The sequence below is a fragment of the Mugil cephalus genome, chromosome 23 (assembly GCF_022458985.1).
Source record: "Mugil cephalus isolate CIBA_MC_2020 chromosome 23, CIBA_Mcephalus_1.1, whole genome shotgun sequence".
Taxonomy (NCBI): Eukaryota; Metazoa; Chordata; class Actinopteri; order Mugiliformes; family Mugilidae; genus Mugil; species Mugil cephalus.
In genome coordinates, this window is record NC_061792.1 from 133441 (window position 1) to 147130 (window position 13690).

Genomic DNA, 13690 nt, shown 5'->3' on the forward strand with positions numbered 1-13690 from the left:
TCAGATGCAAGGAATGGCTGTAAATACGAAAAAGTTTGAGAAGGAGCTGACGGTGGAGGTGGAAGATACGAAATCAATCGCGGTAATGGACCTGCTGAAAGGTGTAAAGAAGGAGTGTGGGGAAATTTTAGGTTGTAGAATGAAGACGGACAAGAAATTCGAAATCACGATGAAGGATGGTGCCGGGAAGGCAAAGTTGATTGATGGTATAAGAATAAATGGAGTGCCAGTGATCGGACGTGACATAATGAACAGCGACATGGTCGTCTCTTTCCTAAACTTACCCGTGTATCTGGAGGACAGCACGATCATGGAAAGACTTAATGAATGGGGGGTCCGGCCACTGTTGCCGACGGCACGAGATTTTTAAAGGTCCGGTTCAACGAGCAAGTCAGATCGCTGCCATACTCCACTAAATTTGAAACTATGAGGGGCGTGGAGTATTTCCGTGTGATCCACGATAGACAAATCCAATGTGCAGAAAATGCATCAAGCCGGACACATCTTCAGAGAATGCCCGGAGTTCAAGTGTTTCAGGTGCGGAGAGAGTGGCCACTACGCACGGGAGTGCGCCGAGAGGAGAAGACGGAGGAGGAGATGGGTGAGGAAGTGGAGGAAGAGAACGGACGCAACAACCACGACGGCGAAGGAGGCCAAGGTCAAACAGAGGTCCTAGACAAGGTGTGAGGAGGACATGGGATCGAGGAAGAGGAGGATCCGAAAACTGGTGGGAAAGGATGTCGGTGGAGCGGAGAACACCAGTGGAGCGGACAACAAGAACGCAAATGGAGAGGGTGGAGAGAAACCGAACCCTGCTGCCAAACAAGGAAAGGAGAATGAAGAAAAGGACCGAGGACGATTAAATGGACATGAAAGAGAGGAAGAGAACGGACAACCAGACTTGACAAAGATCTTTCAAAGATTCTCAGCAAAGCGGAAGGCGGAGAAAGACAAAGAAAGAAGAGAGCGAAAAGGACCGAAATCCGGTATGTGATTGTATAGTTTTGGTTTAAATGTTTACTTTTTGGTTTCTATTTATATTCAGTTTTGCTCTCATGGCCACAATAACCTCTATTAACGCAAATGGGCTAAGAAATAAGAGAAAAATAAAAGAGCTATTATTTGCATACCGCAGCGATATTATATGTATATTCAAGAAACTAATTGGGACGAGGACATAGTTAAAGAAATGAGAGAGGAATGGAGGGGAGCTATATATTATAATAATGGGGCTAGAAACGCAAGGGGGGTAGCAATAATTGATTAAAAAGGACGTTGTCGAAGACATAAAAGAGGTATATAGAGATGAGACAGGGAGAATTTTGGTGATAGAATTTAAATATAGAGAAATAGAATTCAGATTAATAAATATATACGTTTCCAAATATAGAAAAGATAAGTGTTTGCATTATTAGAGAACTTAAAATATAATCGCAGGAAGTGTATTATAGTGGGGACTTCAATATAAAATGTAGTCGTCTAGAGTAGGTAAGGGAGTTGAATTTAGATGGGAAAGATCGAGAAACATGCTGTCCGAGCTGATGAAAGAAAAGGGGCTTATAGATGCATGGAGAGAAGAGAACTCAGAGAAGAGAGAATACACAAGGAGGCAGATGAGAGATGGGGTTCTAAAACAAAGTAGAATAGATTTGTGTTGGTGCAAAGTAGCATTATTGGGTACATCGACAAAATAAGGCATCAAAGAAATAGCTTCAGTGACCATGATGGGGTCATGTTTCGAATTAAGGTGGAGAAAGAAGAGATAGGAGGAGGGATGTGGATATTAAACGCAGGATTAATTGAAGAAGAGGAGTACAAGATACAGATTATGGATTTGCTAGACCGAGAGAATAGGAGAAGAGGAGTGTATAAAGAAAATGACAGGCTAGACGACAGCATAGGGGAACGATGGGAGAAGATAAAAACTTTAATTAAAACAAATTAGTATTAGATATAGTAAGAAAAGAAAAGGGAAAATGATGAAGGAGGAAAAGGCTCTGAAACAAAAATTGGAGGGCAGAGTTAAGTAGAGCAGACAATGAGGAGGGTTATAATATAAACAATTATTTGGAGGCAAAGATAAGTTAGAGAGGTTTGAGACGGAGAAATGTAGAGGAGCGATTCTGAGAAGTAAAGCAAAATATGCATTAGAAGGTGAAAGGTGCACAGGATATTTTTTGGGGTTAGAGAAAAGAAAACAGAATAGAACATACATAAAGGAAATTAATGACAAAAACGGAGAGAAGATAGTAGATTATGTGGAGATTCTGGAAAGGGTACAAGAATTTTATGGGGATCTCTATAAGAAAGGGGACATAGATCAAGGAAGCATAGATGAAGTGATGGAAAGTGTAGAAAGGAAACTGAGTGAAGAGGATAGGGAATGGTGTGATAGAGACATAAATGAGAAGGAGGTGATAGAGGCCATAGGAGGATTGAAAAGTGGAAAGAGGTCCAGGAAGTGATGGGATAGGGATCGAATGGTACAAAGCGTACAAAAATGAGGTAGCGCAAATTCTGGTAGATGTATTCAAGGGGATGGAAAGAACAGGGCAAGTGCAGATAGGATGGGGGAGGGTGTAATAGCAATAATATACAAAAAGAAAGGAAGTAGGTTAGATTTGGAAAACTACAGGCCAATTAGTTTGCTAAATACAGATTATAAGATACTAACTAAAGTCCTGGCAAATAGGATGAAGGGAGTGATAGGGAACATAGTACAGAACACGCAGAGTTACAGCATACCCGGAAGAGACATAGCAGACACAATAGCCACAATCAGAGATTCAATAGAACACATGAAAGAGGATGGGAAAGGGGGAGTAGTGCTGGGAATAGATTGGAATAAGGCCTTTGATAGAGTAGACCACAGATTCCTGTTTAGAGTACTGGAGAAAGTTGGGTTCGGGGAGAGGATGGTGGGATGGGTAAAGAGGCTGTATGACAGTGCCAAGAGCCGAGTGAAGGTAAACGGTGTCTTGACAAACCTTTTCGATGTGGAGAGATCAGTGAGACAGGGATGTCCCCTGTCAGCACTACTGTATGCAATAGTTGTTGAGCCCCTGGCGATGCTGATCAAAACTGACCAGGAGGTGAAAGGTGTTCAGTTGCCCTATGGAGGGACCTGTGTCATCAATCAATATGCAGACGACACAACTATTACGGTCAGGGACAACAACAGTGTGAAAAGGGTGCTACAGATAATAGAAAAATATGGACGGGCATCAGGAGCCAAAAATCAACAAAACTAAATCAGAGATCATGTACATTGGAGATATAGAGAGGATAGAAATGGGCTTAAAGGTGGAGGAGAAATACATGAAGGTGTTGGGAGTGTGTCTGGGGGTGGCAAGCAAAGAGGCTAGAGATGAGACATGGACTGGAGTGATTAATAAGATAAAACAGTATGTACACTATGGAGGGGGAGAAAACTTAAACTGAAAGGAAAAGTGATGGTGGTGAATAATTTGTTATTCTCAGTTTGTGTATATGTGATGAGAGTGTTAGACATGCCAGAGTGGGTTATGAATGTGTTAAACAAAACTATTTGTGACTTTATATGGGAGGGGAAAGGGGTGAAAATTGCACAAAAAACTTTGATAGGGAAGAAGAGAGAGGGTGGGCTGAAGCTCATTGATTTGGAAATGAAAAGAACGGCAATAAGAGTAAGAACGATCCAAAAATACATGGAGCGTGGATTGAACTATGGATGGAAGGAGTTTTTTAAGGAAATATGTGGATGAAGTGGGTGGGATAGGTGACTAATGGTTTGTTTATGGGTTTCAAACAATCAATGACAGTTAAAATCCCAGAGTTTTACAGGAGGTGTTTGAAGCGTGGAGAAAATTTCTACCAAAAGTAGAATATGAGTGTGATGGGTTGCAAATGTTTGTTAACCTACCCTTGTTTCTCAATGAGAAATTTAAATATAATAATAAAAGTCTGTATGAGCCACAATTCATGGTGGCAAATATTAAACAAGTCAAGGATATTATTTATGAGGTCATCCCGGGGTTTTTGAGATTGAATTGTATTTATGATTCTGTGAATGATTTAGATGGTATGGAAAGCAAAGAAAAGGTCAGCCGAATATATGAGCGGATTAAAAGTAGTATACCTCTGGAATGGACAAACATTATTAAAAGAGACTGTGTGATTAAGCAAGACAAGCGTACACCCAAGATGTATGTGATTGAAAAAGAGAAGAAATGCCTCTTTGAAAATGTGAAGTTGAAAAAGGTATATGAATGGTTAATAGCTGATGTGATAAAAGAGCCAGCAGCAGAGAAAGTTTGGGCTGGCGTGTTCAATGATTTGGATGTTAAGAAGATATGGTTGAATGGGAACATAAAATATAACAGTATAGAGTGTGAAAATAACGATTTCCTTATAAAACATAACAGAATATATACGAATGTGGTGTTTCATAAAATAAATAATGCTGTAAGTGCAATGTGTGATGTATGTAAAAGTGGCCATGAGAGTTTTTTGCACTTTTTTTTAGATTGTTTTGAGTTAGTTGATTTCTTTGATTTCCTGAAAAAACTTTTGAGGAACATTGGCGACTTGGGATCAGAGCTGAAGGAGGGGTGGAGGAAGCTCTTTCTGTTTGGTTTACTTGAAAAGAAAAAGACTGTGAATTTTTGGTTAATTAACTACACTTTGAGCCATGCCAGATTGGCGGTTGTATATAGAAGGAATTATGCTCATTTTGAAGGGAGAAATGTACAAATTAAAGATTTGTTTAAGACAATAATGAAAAGAGATATTGAACTGAACTGCAAGTATGGGGGAGAGGAGGTGAGAGAATTTTTCATGATGGGAATAAGTTTATTTGTGATGGCGAAAAGGAGAAGTTTTTATTGAATTGGTGAGAGTTGGATTTGTACTTTTTATTTAGTTTGATTGTTTGATTTTTCTTTTGATACATTCATGAGAACTATGATAGGTTTGTTTCTTTTCTGATCTATGTGCAAAAGTTGACGTGACGTGTAAATTTGTGATTGAAGACTAATAAAAAGAAAAAAGAAAAAAAAAGAACAAGCCCGATCTCGTCTGATCTCGGACGCTAAGCACGGTTGGGCCTGGTTAGTACTTGGATGGGAGACCGCCTGTGAATACTAGATGCTGTAAGCCTTTCATTTTTTATCGGGACACATGGTAACATTTACATCATCAAAATACATGCAATGATGATTTTGACCACTTATATATACTGCGTTTGTGACAGCCACCATTGCTTACGGCCATAACATCCTGAACACGCCTGATCTCGTCTGATCTCGGAAGCTAAGCAGTGTAGGGACTGGTTAGTACTTGGATGGGAGACCGTCTGGGAATACTAGTTGCTGTAAGCCTTTCATTTTCATCAGGAGACATGGTAATATTTACATCATCAAAATACATGCAATGATGATTTTGACCACTTATATATACTGCATTTGTGACAGTTACCATTGCTTACGGCCATACCACCCTGAACACGCGTGATCTCGTCTGATCTCGGAAGCTAAGCACGGTCGGGCCTGGTTAGTACTTGGATGGGAGACCGCCTGGGAATACCAGTTGCTCAAAGCTTTTCATTCCCATCAGGAGACATGGTAAAATTTACATCATCAAAATACATGCAATGATCATTTTGATCACTTATATATACTGCTTCAGTGACATTTGCCGTTGCTTACGGCCATACCAACCTGAACAAGTCCCATCTCGTCTGATCTCGGAAGCTAAACATGGTCGGGCCTGGTTAGTACTTGGATGGGAGACCGCCTGGAAATACCAGGTGCTGTAAGCTTTTCATTTTCATCAGGAGACATGGTAACATTTACATCATCAAAATACATGCAATGATGATTTTGACCACTTATATATACTGCGTTTGTGACAGTCACCATTGCTTACGGCCATACCACCCTGAACACGCCTGATCTCGGAAGCTAAGCAGTGTAGGGCCTGGTTAGTACTTGGATGGGAGACGGCCTGGGAATACCAGGTGCTGTAAGCCTTTCATTTTCATCAGGAGACATGGTAACATTTACATCATCAAAATACATGCAATGATGATTTTGACCACTTATATATATTGCGTTTGTGACAGTCACCATTGCTTATGGCCATACCACCCAGAACACGCCTGATCTCGTCTGATCTCGGAAGCTAAGCAGTGTAGGGCCTGGTTAGTATTTGGATGGGAGACCGCTTGGGAATACCAGGTGCTGTAGCCTTTTCATTCTCATCAGGAGACATGGTAACATTTACATCATCAAAATACATGCAATGATCATTTTGACCACTTATATATACTGCTTTAGTGACATTTGACATTGCTTAAGGCCATACCAACCTGAACACGCCCGATCTCGTCTGATCTCGGAAGCTTAGCACGGTCAAGCCTGGTTAGTACTTGGATGGGAGACCGCCTGGGAATACTAGGTGCTGTAAGCCTTTCATTTTCATCAGGAGACATGGTAACATTTACATCATCAAAATACATGCAATGATGATTTTGACCACTTATATATACTGCGTTTGTGACAGTTACCAATGCTTACGGCCATACCACCCTGAACACGCCTGATCTCATCTGATCTCGGAAGCTAAGCAGTGTAGGGCCTGGTTAGTACTTGGATTGCAGACCGCCTGGGAATACCAGGTGCTGTAAGCTTTTCATTCTCATCAGGAGACATGGTAACATTTACATCATCAAAATACATGCAATGATGATTTTGACCACTTATATATACTGAGTTTGTGACAGTTACCATTGCTTACGCCCAAACCACCCTGAACACGGCTGTTCTCGTTTGATGTCGGAAGTTAAGCAGTGTTTGGCCTGGTTAGTACTTGGATGGGAGACCGCCTGGGAATACCAGGTGCTGTAAGCTTTTCATTCTCATCAGGAGACATGGTAACATTTGCATCATCAAAATACATGCAATGATCATGTTGATCACTTATATATACTGCTTTAGTGACATTTGACATTGCTTACGGCCATACCAACCTGAACGCGCCCGATCTCGTCTGATCTCGGAAGCAAAGCACGGTCGGGCCTGGTTAGTACTTGGATGGGAGACCGCCTGGGAATACCAGGTGCTGTAAGCTTTTCATTCTCATCAGGAAACATGGTAACATTTACATCATCAAAACCATGCAATGATGATTTTGAGCACTTATATATACTGATTTAGTGACATTTGACATTGCTTACGGCCATACCACCCTGAACACGCCTGATCTCGTCTGATCTCGGAAGCTAAGCATGCTCGGGCCTGGTTAGTACTTGGATGGGAGACCGCCTGGGAATAACAGGTGCTGTAAGCTTTTCATTCTCATCAGGAGACATGGTAACATTTACATCATCAAAATACATGCAATGATCATTTTGATCACTTATATATACTGCTTTAGTGACATTTGACGTTGCTTACTGCCATACCAACCTGAACAAGCCCGATCTCGTCTGATCTCGGAAGCTAAGCACGGTCGGGCCAGGTTAGTACTTGGATGGGAGACCGCCTGGGAATACTAGGTGCTGTAAGCCTTTCATATTCATCAGGAGACATGGTAACATTTACATCATCAAAATACATGCAATGATCATTTTGAGCACTTATATATACTGCTTTAGTTACAATTGACATTGCTTACGGCCATACTAACCTGAACACGCCCGATCTTGTCTGATTTCGGAAGCTAAGCAGTGTCGGGCCTGGTTAGTACTTGGATGGGAGACCGCCTGGGAATACTAGGTGCTGTAAGCCTTTCATTTTCATCAGGAGACATGGTAACATTTACATCATCAATATACATGCAATGATCATTTTGACCACTTATATATACTGCGTTTGTGACAGTTACCATTGCTTACGGCCATACCACCCTGAACACGCCTGATCTCGTCTGATCTCGGAAGCTAAGCAGTGTAGGGCCTGGTTAGTACTTGGATGGGAGACCGCCTGGGAATACCAAGTGCTGTAAGCTTTTCATTCTCATCAGGAGACATGGTAATATTTACATCATCAAAATACATGCAATGATCATTTTGACCACTTATATATATATTGCTTTAGTGACATTTGACGTTGCTTACGGCCATACCAATCTGAACACGCCCGATCTCATCTGATCTCGGAAGCTAAGCACGGTCGGGCCTGGTTAGTACTTGGATGGGAGACCGCCTGGGCATACTAGGTGCTGTAAGCCTTTCATTTTCATCAGGAGACATGGTAACATTTACATCATCAAAATACATGCAATGATGATTTTGACCACTTATATATACTGCGTTTGTGACAGTTAACGTTGCTTACGGCCATACCATCCTGAACACGCCTGAGTTTCAGTTTGAAAGTCTAACAGAATCTACGGACCCACCTAGGTTTGTATAAAACAAACTTTCAATAAGATCAAAGGCAAAGATTCTATGCCATCATGATCAAAGGAAAACATTTCATGACATCATCATCAAAGGAAAACAATTGAGGACATCATCAAAGGAAGACATCCCATGACGTCATCGCCCTGTTTCATCCATGTGCGTGAGCATGCACGGAACTACGTATGGATGTAACGTTACTCCATGTGCGCGCATGTAGTCGCACGTGCGTCTGTACGTGCGCGTAAACAACACACAAGAATTAGACCGACATGCTCCCATAACTGTGTGTAAAGGTTTGTTTAAGCCTCATCCACATTGTATAATCAATATGTTTGTGTCACGTGTAGTTTAATCATGTGCGGCTGATTCTTTATCGTATTTCCTTCTGAGGTACATAATGGTCTAGCTGGAACCTATTAACAGCGCTACTTGTGGCTTTACTACACAATGATGTAAGTATTATGTAAATTAGTTCTTTTTTGCGTTTCTTTCGGGCAATACAGCAAACCCCAACGTCTGAGGTGGTAGCCGACGTGTGCTGTCGAGATTTGTCATTAGAAATATTGACAAGTGGTTTCCTAACATTGCTTGTATTTTGCATCAATTTGCTGTTGTCCACAATTTGAACTGACGCCGAAATAAAACGAGGCCAGTGGAGATAACGTGGTCGTTAGCATACGGTGGAGTGGGGAGCTAACTACGGGGCTAAGTTAACGTGCTAACGGCCAATTTCAATGTGTCAGAATGTGTCTGTATGTATGTTAGTATTTTATTTTTATTTAACCTTTGTTTACCTAGGCAAGCAATTAAGAACAGTTTTACCGGCTGTAGTTGTGTTGTCATTTTTATTGCTGTAAGTTTTCTGTTTGTCTTGGAACAGACTAACCGGCAGGACTATTTTACGTTATTCCCTGTGGAGAAATGAAGGTTTTACAGACAATGCAAAATGCTAAAATAAAACAAAACCAAACGAGAGAAACTACATAAAAGTAAATATGTTAAAGTTACAAAAATAATTACATCTACTACTATTTATTTCTAATACTGATACAGTTGGTAGAAGAGTGGTAATGGTGATTTTGGTTGCTCATGCCAAAATCTGACGACATATATTATCATATCAATAGTACCATCGCACGGCAGTGTTATAGATCTCACTATGTGACACACAAGATTGAAAGGTGTTAATGAAAACTTTGATCGAGGAACCTAAATGAAAACACAACCAGAGTGAGAGAAAAGAAAATTATCACAGAAAACAGAAGAAATTTGGAAAATCTTTCCCACACTCTCTCTTCCTATCGCACTCCTCACAAAATTTACATAGAATGTGCCATAGAATGTTTTCCTTCATGATGTCATAGAATTCTGTCCTTTCATCAAATCTTTTCCTTTGGCCATGATGGCATAGAATCTTTGCCTTTGATCTTACTGAAAGTTTGTTTTATACAAGCCTCTGTGGATCTGTACATTCTTTAGTGCTTCTCAGAGTTACAAAGTGACTGCAAGCAAGACAAGGAACACACTTGAATAGAGCATGGTTCATTGATTTTCGTCCAAAGTTTTACAAAACATTTCCTGAATAACAAGCATCAATGGCAACCAACAAAACAGCAAAAGAGCTAAATATCTCAGTAGGGAGCACTCTGGGAAATTGCCTGAAAGTGCAATCTTACCTCAGAGAGAGGGGCTTTGAATTTGTTACCAAATGCTGCAAAAACCAACGAGAAAGTCGGCGTCAAAGTCAACAAGAGCGGTCCGGCAATTTTCAGACAGGCAAAAGTTGAAATTGATATGCTGAAATTGACATGCTGAAACAGCTGCGACGTCCGCACAGGTGATGATGATTGGCTAAGGTGCAGCAGGCCTTTCACGAAGAGCCAATCTCAGGCAGTGTTCAGTTTAAACACAAATCACACCCAAACCCTGGTTGGACCGGGTCGCCTTGTTTTTCTCTCTGATTCATATCTACCTGTTACATTCTGACTCTACTTCCTGGCAGACTGTATCATTGTAGAAGATTCAGCTCAAAAGCAAAAATACATGCAATGATGATTTTGACCACTTATATCTACTGCGTTTGTGACAGTTAACGTTGCTTACGGCCATACCACCCTGAAAACGCCTGATCTCGGAAGCCAAGCAGTGTCGTGCCTGGTTAGTACTTGGATGGGAGACCGCCTGGGAATACCAGGTGTTGTAAGCTTTTCATTCTCATCAGGAGACATGGTAACATTTACTTCATCAAAATACATGCAATGATGATTTTGACCACTTATATATAATGCGTTTGTGACAGTTAACGTTCCTTACGGCCATACCACCCTGAACACGCCTGATCTCGATCGATCTCGGAAACCAAGCATGGTCGGGCCTGGTTAGTACTTGGATGGGAGACCGCCTGGGAATACCAGGTGCTGTAAGCTTTTCATTTTCATCAGGAGACATGGTAACATTTACATCATCAAAATACATGCAATGATCATTTTGACCACTTATATATACTGCTTTAGTAACATTTGACATTGCTTACGGCCATACCAACCTGAACACGCCCGATCTCGTCTGATCTCGGAAGCTAAGTAGTATAGGGCCTGGTTAGTACTTGGATGGGAGACCGCCTGGGAATACCAGGTGCTGTAAGCTTTTCATTTTCATCAGGAGACATGGTAACATTTACATCATCAAAATACATGCAATGATCATTTTGACCACTTATATATACTGCGTTTGTGACAGTCACCATTGCTTACGGCCATACCACCCTGAACACGCCTGATCTCGGAAGCTAAGCAGTGTAGGGCCTTGTTAGTACTTGGATGGGAGACCGCCTGAGAATACCAGGTGCTGTAAGCTTTTCATTCTCATCAGGAGACATGGTAACATTTACATCATCAAAATACATGCAATGAGGATTTTTACCACTTATATATACTGCTTTAGTGACATTTGACATTGCTTACGGCCATACCAACCTGAACACGCCCGAACTCGTCTGATCTCGGAAGCTAAGCACGGTCGGGCCTGGTTAGTACTTGGATGGGTTACCGCCTGGGAATACTAGGTGCTGTAAGCCTTTCATTTTCATCAGGAGACATGGTAACATTTACATCATCAAAATACATGCAATGATCATTTTGACCACTTATATATACTGCGTTTGTGACAGTTACCATTGCTTACGGCCATACCACCCTGAACACGCCTGATCTCGTCTGATCTCGGAAGCTAAGCATGGTCGGGCCTGGTTAGTACTTGGATGGGAGACCGCCTGGGATACCAGGTGCTGTAAGCTTTTCATTCTCATCAGGAGACATGGTAACATTTACATCATCAAAATACATGCAATGATGATTTTGACCACTTATATATACTGCGTTTGTGACAGTTACCATTGCTTACGGCCATACCACCCTGAACATGCCTGATCTCGTTTGATGTCGGAAGTTAAGCAGTGTTTGGCCTGGTTAGTACTTGGATGGGAGACCGCCTGGGAATACCAGGTGCTGTAAGCTTTTCATTCTCATCAGGAGACATGGTAACATTTACGTCATCAAAATACATGCAATGATCATTTTGACCACTTATATATACTGCTTTAGTGACATTTGACATTGCTTACGGCCATACCAACCTGAACGCGCCTGATCTCGTCTGATCTCGGAAGCTAAGCACGGTCGGGCCTGGTTAGTACTTGGATGGGAGACCGCCTGGGAATACCAGGTGCTGTAAGCTTTTCATTCTCATCAGGAGACATGGTAACATTTACATCATCAAAATACATGCAATGATCATTTTGATCACTTATATATACTGCTTTAGTGACATTTGACATTGCTTACGGCCATACCAACCTGAACGCGCCCGATCTGGTCTGATCTCGGAAGCAAAGCACGGTCGGGCCTGGTTAGTACTTGGATGGGAGACCGCCTGGGAATACCAGGTGCTGTAAGCTTTTCATTCTCATCAGGAAACATGGTAACATTTACATCATCAAAACCATGCAATGATGATTTTGAGCACTTATATATACTGATTTAGTGACATTTGACATTGCTTACGGCCATACCACCCTGAACACGCCTGATCTCGTCTGATCTCGGAAGCTAAGCATGCTCGGGCCTGGTTAGTACTTGGATGGGAGACCGCCTGGGAATAACAGGTGCTGTAAGCTTTTCATTCTCATCAGGAGACATGGTAACATTTACATCATCAAAATACATGCAATGATCATTTTGATCACTTATATATACTGCTTTAGTGACATTTGACGTTGCTTACTGCCATACCAACCTGAACAAGCCCGATCTCGTCTGATCTCGGAAGCTAAGCATGGTCGGGCCTGTTTAGTACTTGGATGGGAGACCGCCTGGGAATACTAGGTGCTGTAAGCCTTTCATATTCATCAGGAGACATGGTAACATTTACATCATCAAAATACATGCAATGATCATTTTGAGCACTTATATATACTGCTTTAGTTACATTTGACATTGCTTACGGCCATACTAACCTGAACACGCCCGATCTTGTCTGATTTCGGAAGCTAAGCAGTGTCGGGCCTGGTTAGTACTTGGATGGGAGACCGCCTGGGAATACCAAGTGCTGTAAGCTTTTCATTCTCATCAGGAGACATGTTAATATTTACATCATCAAAATACATGCAATGATCATTTTGACCACTTATATATATATTGCTTTAGTGACATTTGACATTGCTTACGGCCATACCAATCTGAACACGCCCGATCTCATCTGATCTCGGAAGCTAAGCACGGTCGGGCCTGGTTAGTACTTGGATGGGAGACCGCCTGGGCATACTAGGTGCTGTAAGCCTTTAATTTTCATCAGGAGACATGGTAACATTTACATCATCAAAATACATGCAATGATGATTTTGACCACTTATATATACTGCGTTTGTGACAGTTAACGTTGCTTACGGCCATACCATCCTGAACGCGCCCGATCTGGTCTGATCTCGGAAGCAAAGCACGGTCGGGCCTGGTTAGTACTTGGATGGGAGACCGCCTGGGAATACCAGGTGCTGTAAGCTTTTCATTCTCATCAGGAAACATGGTAACATTTACATCATCAAAACCATGCAATGATGATTTTGAGCACTTATATATACTGATTTAGTGACATTTGACATTGCTTACGGCCATACCACCCTGAACAAGTCTGATCTCGGAAGCTAAGCATGCTCGGGCCTGGTTAGTACTTGGATGGGAGACCGCCTGGGAATAACAGGTGCTGTAAGCTTTTCATTCTCATCAGGAGACATGGTAACATTTACATCATCAA

The 13690-nt window shown here is 41.6% G+C and overlaps 15 non-coding genes and 14 pseudogenes across 15 annotated transcripts; all 29 read left to right on the forward strand.

Annotated features, from left to right (window-relative positions):
• Positions 1 to 5238: 5238 nt before the first annotated feature.
• On the forward strand, positions 5239 to 5357 carry LOC125001454 (annotated as a pseudogene).
• Positions 5358 to 5458: 101 nt separating this feature from the next.
• Positions 5459 to 5577, forward strand: LOC125001961 (annotated as a pseudogene).
• A 101-nt stretch (positions 5578 to 5678) lies between these two features.
• On the forward strand, positions 5679 to 5797 carry LOC125002114 (annotated as a pseudogene).
• Positions 5798 to 5898: 101 nt separating this feature from the next.
• Positions 5899 to 6007, forward strand: LOC125002041 (annotated as a pseudogene).
• A 101-nt stretch (positions 6008 to 6108) lies between these two features.
• Positions 6109 to 6227, forward strand: LOC125001572 (annotated as a pseudogene).
• Positions 6228 to 6328: 101 nt separating this feature from the next.
• LOC125002206 lies at positions 6329 to 6447 on the forward strand (annotated as a pseudogene).
• Positions 6448 to 6548: 101 nt separating this feature from the next.
• On the forward strand, positions 6549 to 6667 carry LOC125003137. Its single transcript, XR_007112004.1, has one exon. It is a non-coding gene; the product is annotated as a 5S ribosomal RNA (ribosomal RNA).
• Positions 6668 to 6768: 101 nt separating this feature from the next.
• Positions 6769 to 6887, forward strand: LOC125002420 (annotated as a pseudogene).
• Positions 6888 to 6988: 101 nt separating this feature from the next.
• On the forward strand, positions 6989 to 7107 carry LOC125001635. The gene has a single exon (XR_007111707.1). It is a non-coding gene; the product is annotated as a 5S ribosomal RNA (ribosomal RNA).
• Positions 7108 to 7207: 100 nt separating this feature from the next.
• LOC125003056 lies at positions 7208 to 7326 on the forward strand. Its single transcript, XR_007111925.1, has one exon. It is a non-coding gene; the product is annotated as a 5S ribosomal RNA (ribosomal RNA).
• Positions 7327 to 7427: 101 nt separating this feature from the next.
• Positions 7428 to 7546, forward strand: LOC125003331. The gene has a single exon (XR_007112189.1). It is a non-coding gene; the product is annotated as a 5S ribosomal RNA (ribosomal RNA).
• Positions 7547 to 7647: 101 nt separating this feature from the next.
• LOC125001550 lies at positions 7648 to 7766 on the forward strand (annotated as a pseudogene).
• A 101-nt stretch (positions 7767 to 7867) lies between these two features.
• Positions 7868 to 7986, forward strand: LOC125002116. Its single transcript, XR_007111752.1, has one exon. It is a non-coding gene; the product is annotated as a 5S ribosomal RNA (ribosomal RNA).
• A 103-nt stretch (positions 7987 to 8089) lies between these two features.
• On the forward strand, positions 8090 to 8208 carry LOC125003185. Its single transcript, XR_007112050.1, has one exon. It is a non-coding gene; the product is annotated as a 5S ribosomal RNA (ribosomal RNA).
• A 2272-nt stretch (positions 8209 to 10480) lies between these two features.
• On the forward strand, positions 10481 to 10589 carry LOC125002299 (annotated as a pseudogene).
• A 101-nt stretch (positions 10590 to 10690) lies between these two features.
• Positions 10691 to 10809, forward strand: LOC125001553 (annotated as a pseudogene).
• Positions 10810 to 10910: 101 nt separating this feature from the next.
• On the forward strand, positions 10911 to 11029 carry LOC125002104. The gene has a single exon (XR_007111751.1). It is a non-coding gene; the product is annotated as a 5S ribosomal RNA (ribosomal RNA).
• Positions 11030 to 11130: 101 nt separating this feature from the next.
• On the forward strand, positions 11131 to 11239 carry LOC125002098 (annotated as a pseudogene).
• A 101-nt stretch (positions 11240 to 11340) lies between these two features.
• Positions 11341 to 11459, forward strand: LOC125003127. The gene has a single exon (XR_007111994.1). It is a non-coding gene; the product is annotated as a 5S ribosomal RNA (ribosomal RNA).
• A 101-nt stretch (positions 11460 to 11560) lies between these two features.
• Positions 11561 to 11678, forward strand: LOC125003001. Its single transcript, XR_007111870.1, has one exon. It is a non-coding gene; the product is annotated as a 5S ribosomal RNA (ribosomal RNA).
• Positions 11679 to 11779: 101 nt separating this feature from the next.
• LOC125001342 lies at positions 11780 to 11898 on the forward strand. Its single transcript, XR_007111602.1, has one exon. It is a non-coding gene; the product is annotated as a 5S ribosomal RNA (ribosomal RNA).
• A 101-nt stretch (positions 11899 to 11999) lies between these two features.
• Positions 12000 to 12118, forward strand: LOC125001647. Its single transcript, XR_007111708.1, has one exon. It is a non-coding gene; the product is annotated as a 5S ribosomal RNA (ribosomal RNA).
• A 101-nt stretch (positions 12119 to 12219) lies between these two features.
• On the forward strand, positions 12220 to 12338 carry LOC125003116. The gene has a single exon (XR_007111983.1). It is a non-coding gene; the product is annotated as a 5S ribosomal RNA (ribosomal RNA).
• Positions 12339 to 12438: 100 nt separating this feature from the next.
• LOC125003057 lies at positions 12439 to 12557 on the forward strand. The gene has a single exon (XR_007111926.1). It is a non-coding gene; the product is annotated as a 5S ribosomal RNA (ribosomal RNA).
• A 101-nt stretch (positions 12558 to 12658) lies between these two features.
• On the forward strand, positions 12659 to 12777 carry LOC125001496 (annotated as a pseudogene).
• Positions 12778 to 12878: 101 nt separating this feature from the next.
• Positions 12879 to 12997, forward strand: LOC125001741 (annotated as a pseudogene).
• Positions 12998 to 13100: 103 nt separating this feature from the next.
• On the forward strand, positions 13101 to 13219 carry LOC125003186. The gene has a single exon (XR_007112051.1). It is a non-coding gene; the product is annotated as a 5S ribosomal RNA (ribosomal RNA).
• A 101-nt stretch (positions 13220 to 13320) lies between these two features.
• LOC125002966 lies at positions 13321 to 13439 on the forward strand. The gene has a single exon (XR_007111852.1). It is a non-coding gene; the product is annotated as a 5S ribosomal RNA (ribosomal RNA).
• Positions 13440 to 13539: 100 nt separating this feature from the next.
• Positions 13540 to 13648, forward strand: LOC125002668 (annotated as a pseudogene).
• The last annotated feature ends 42 nt before the right edge of the window (positions 13649 to 13690 follow it).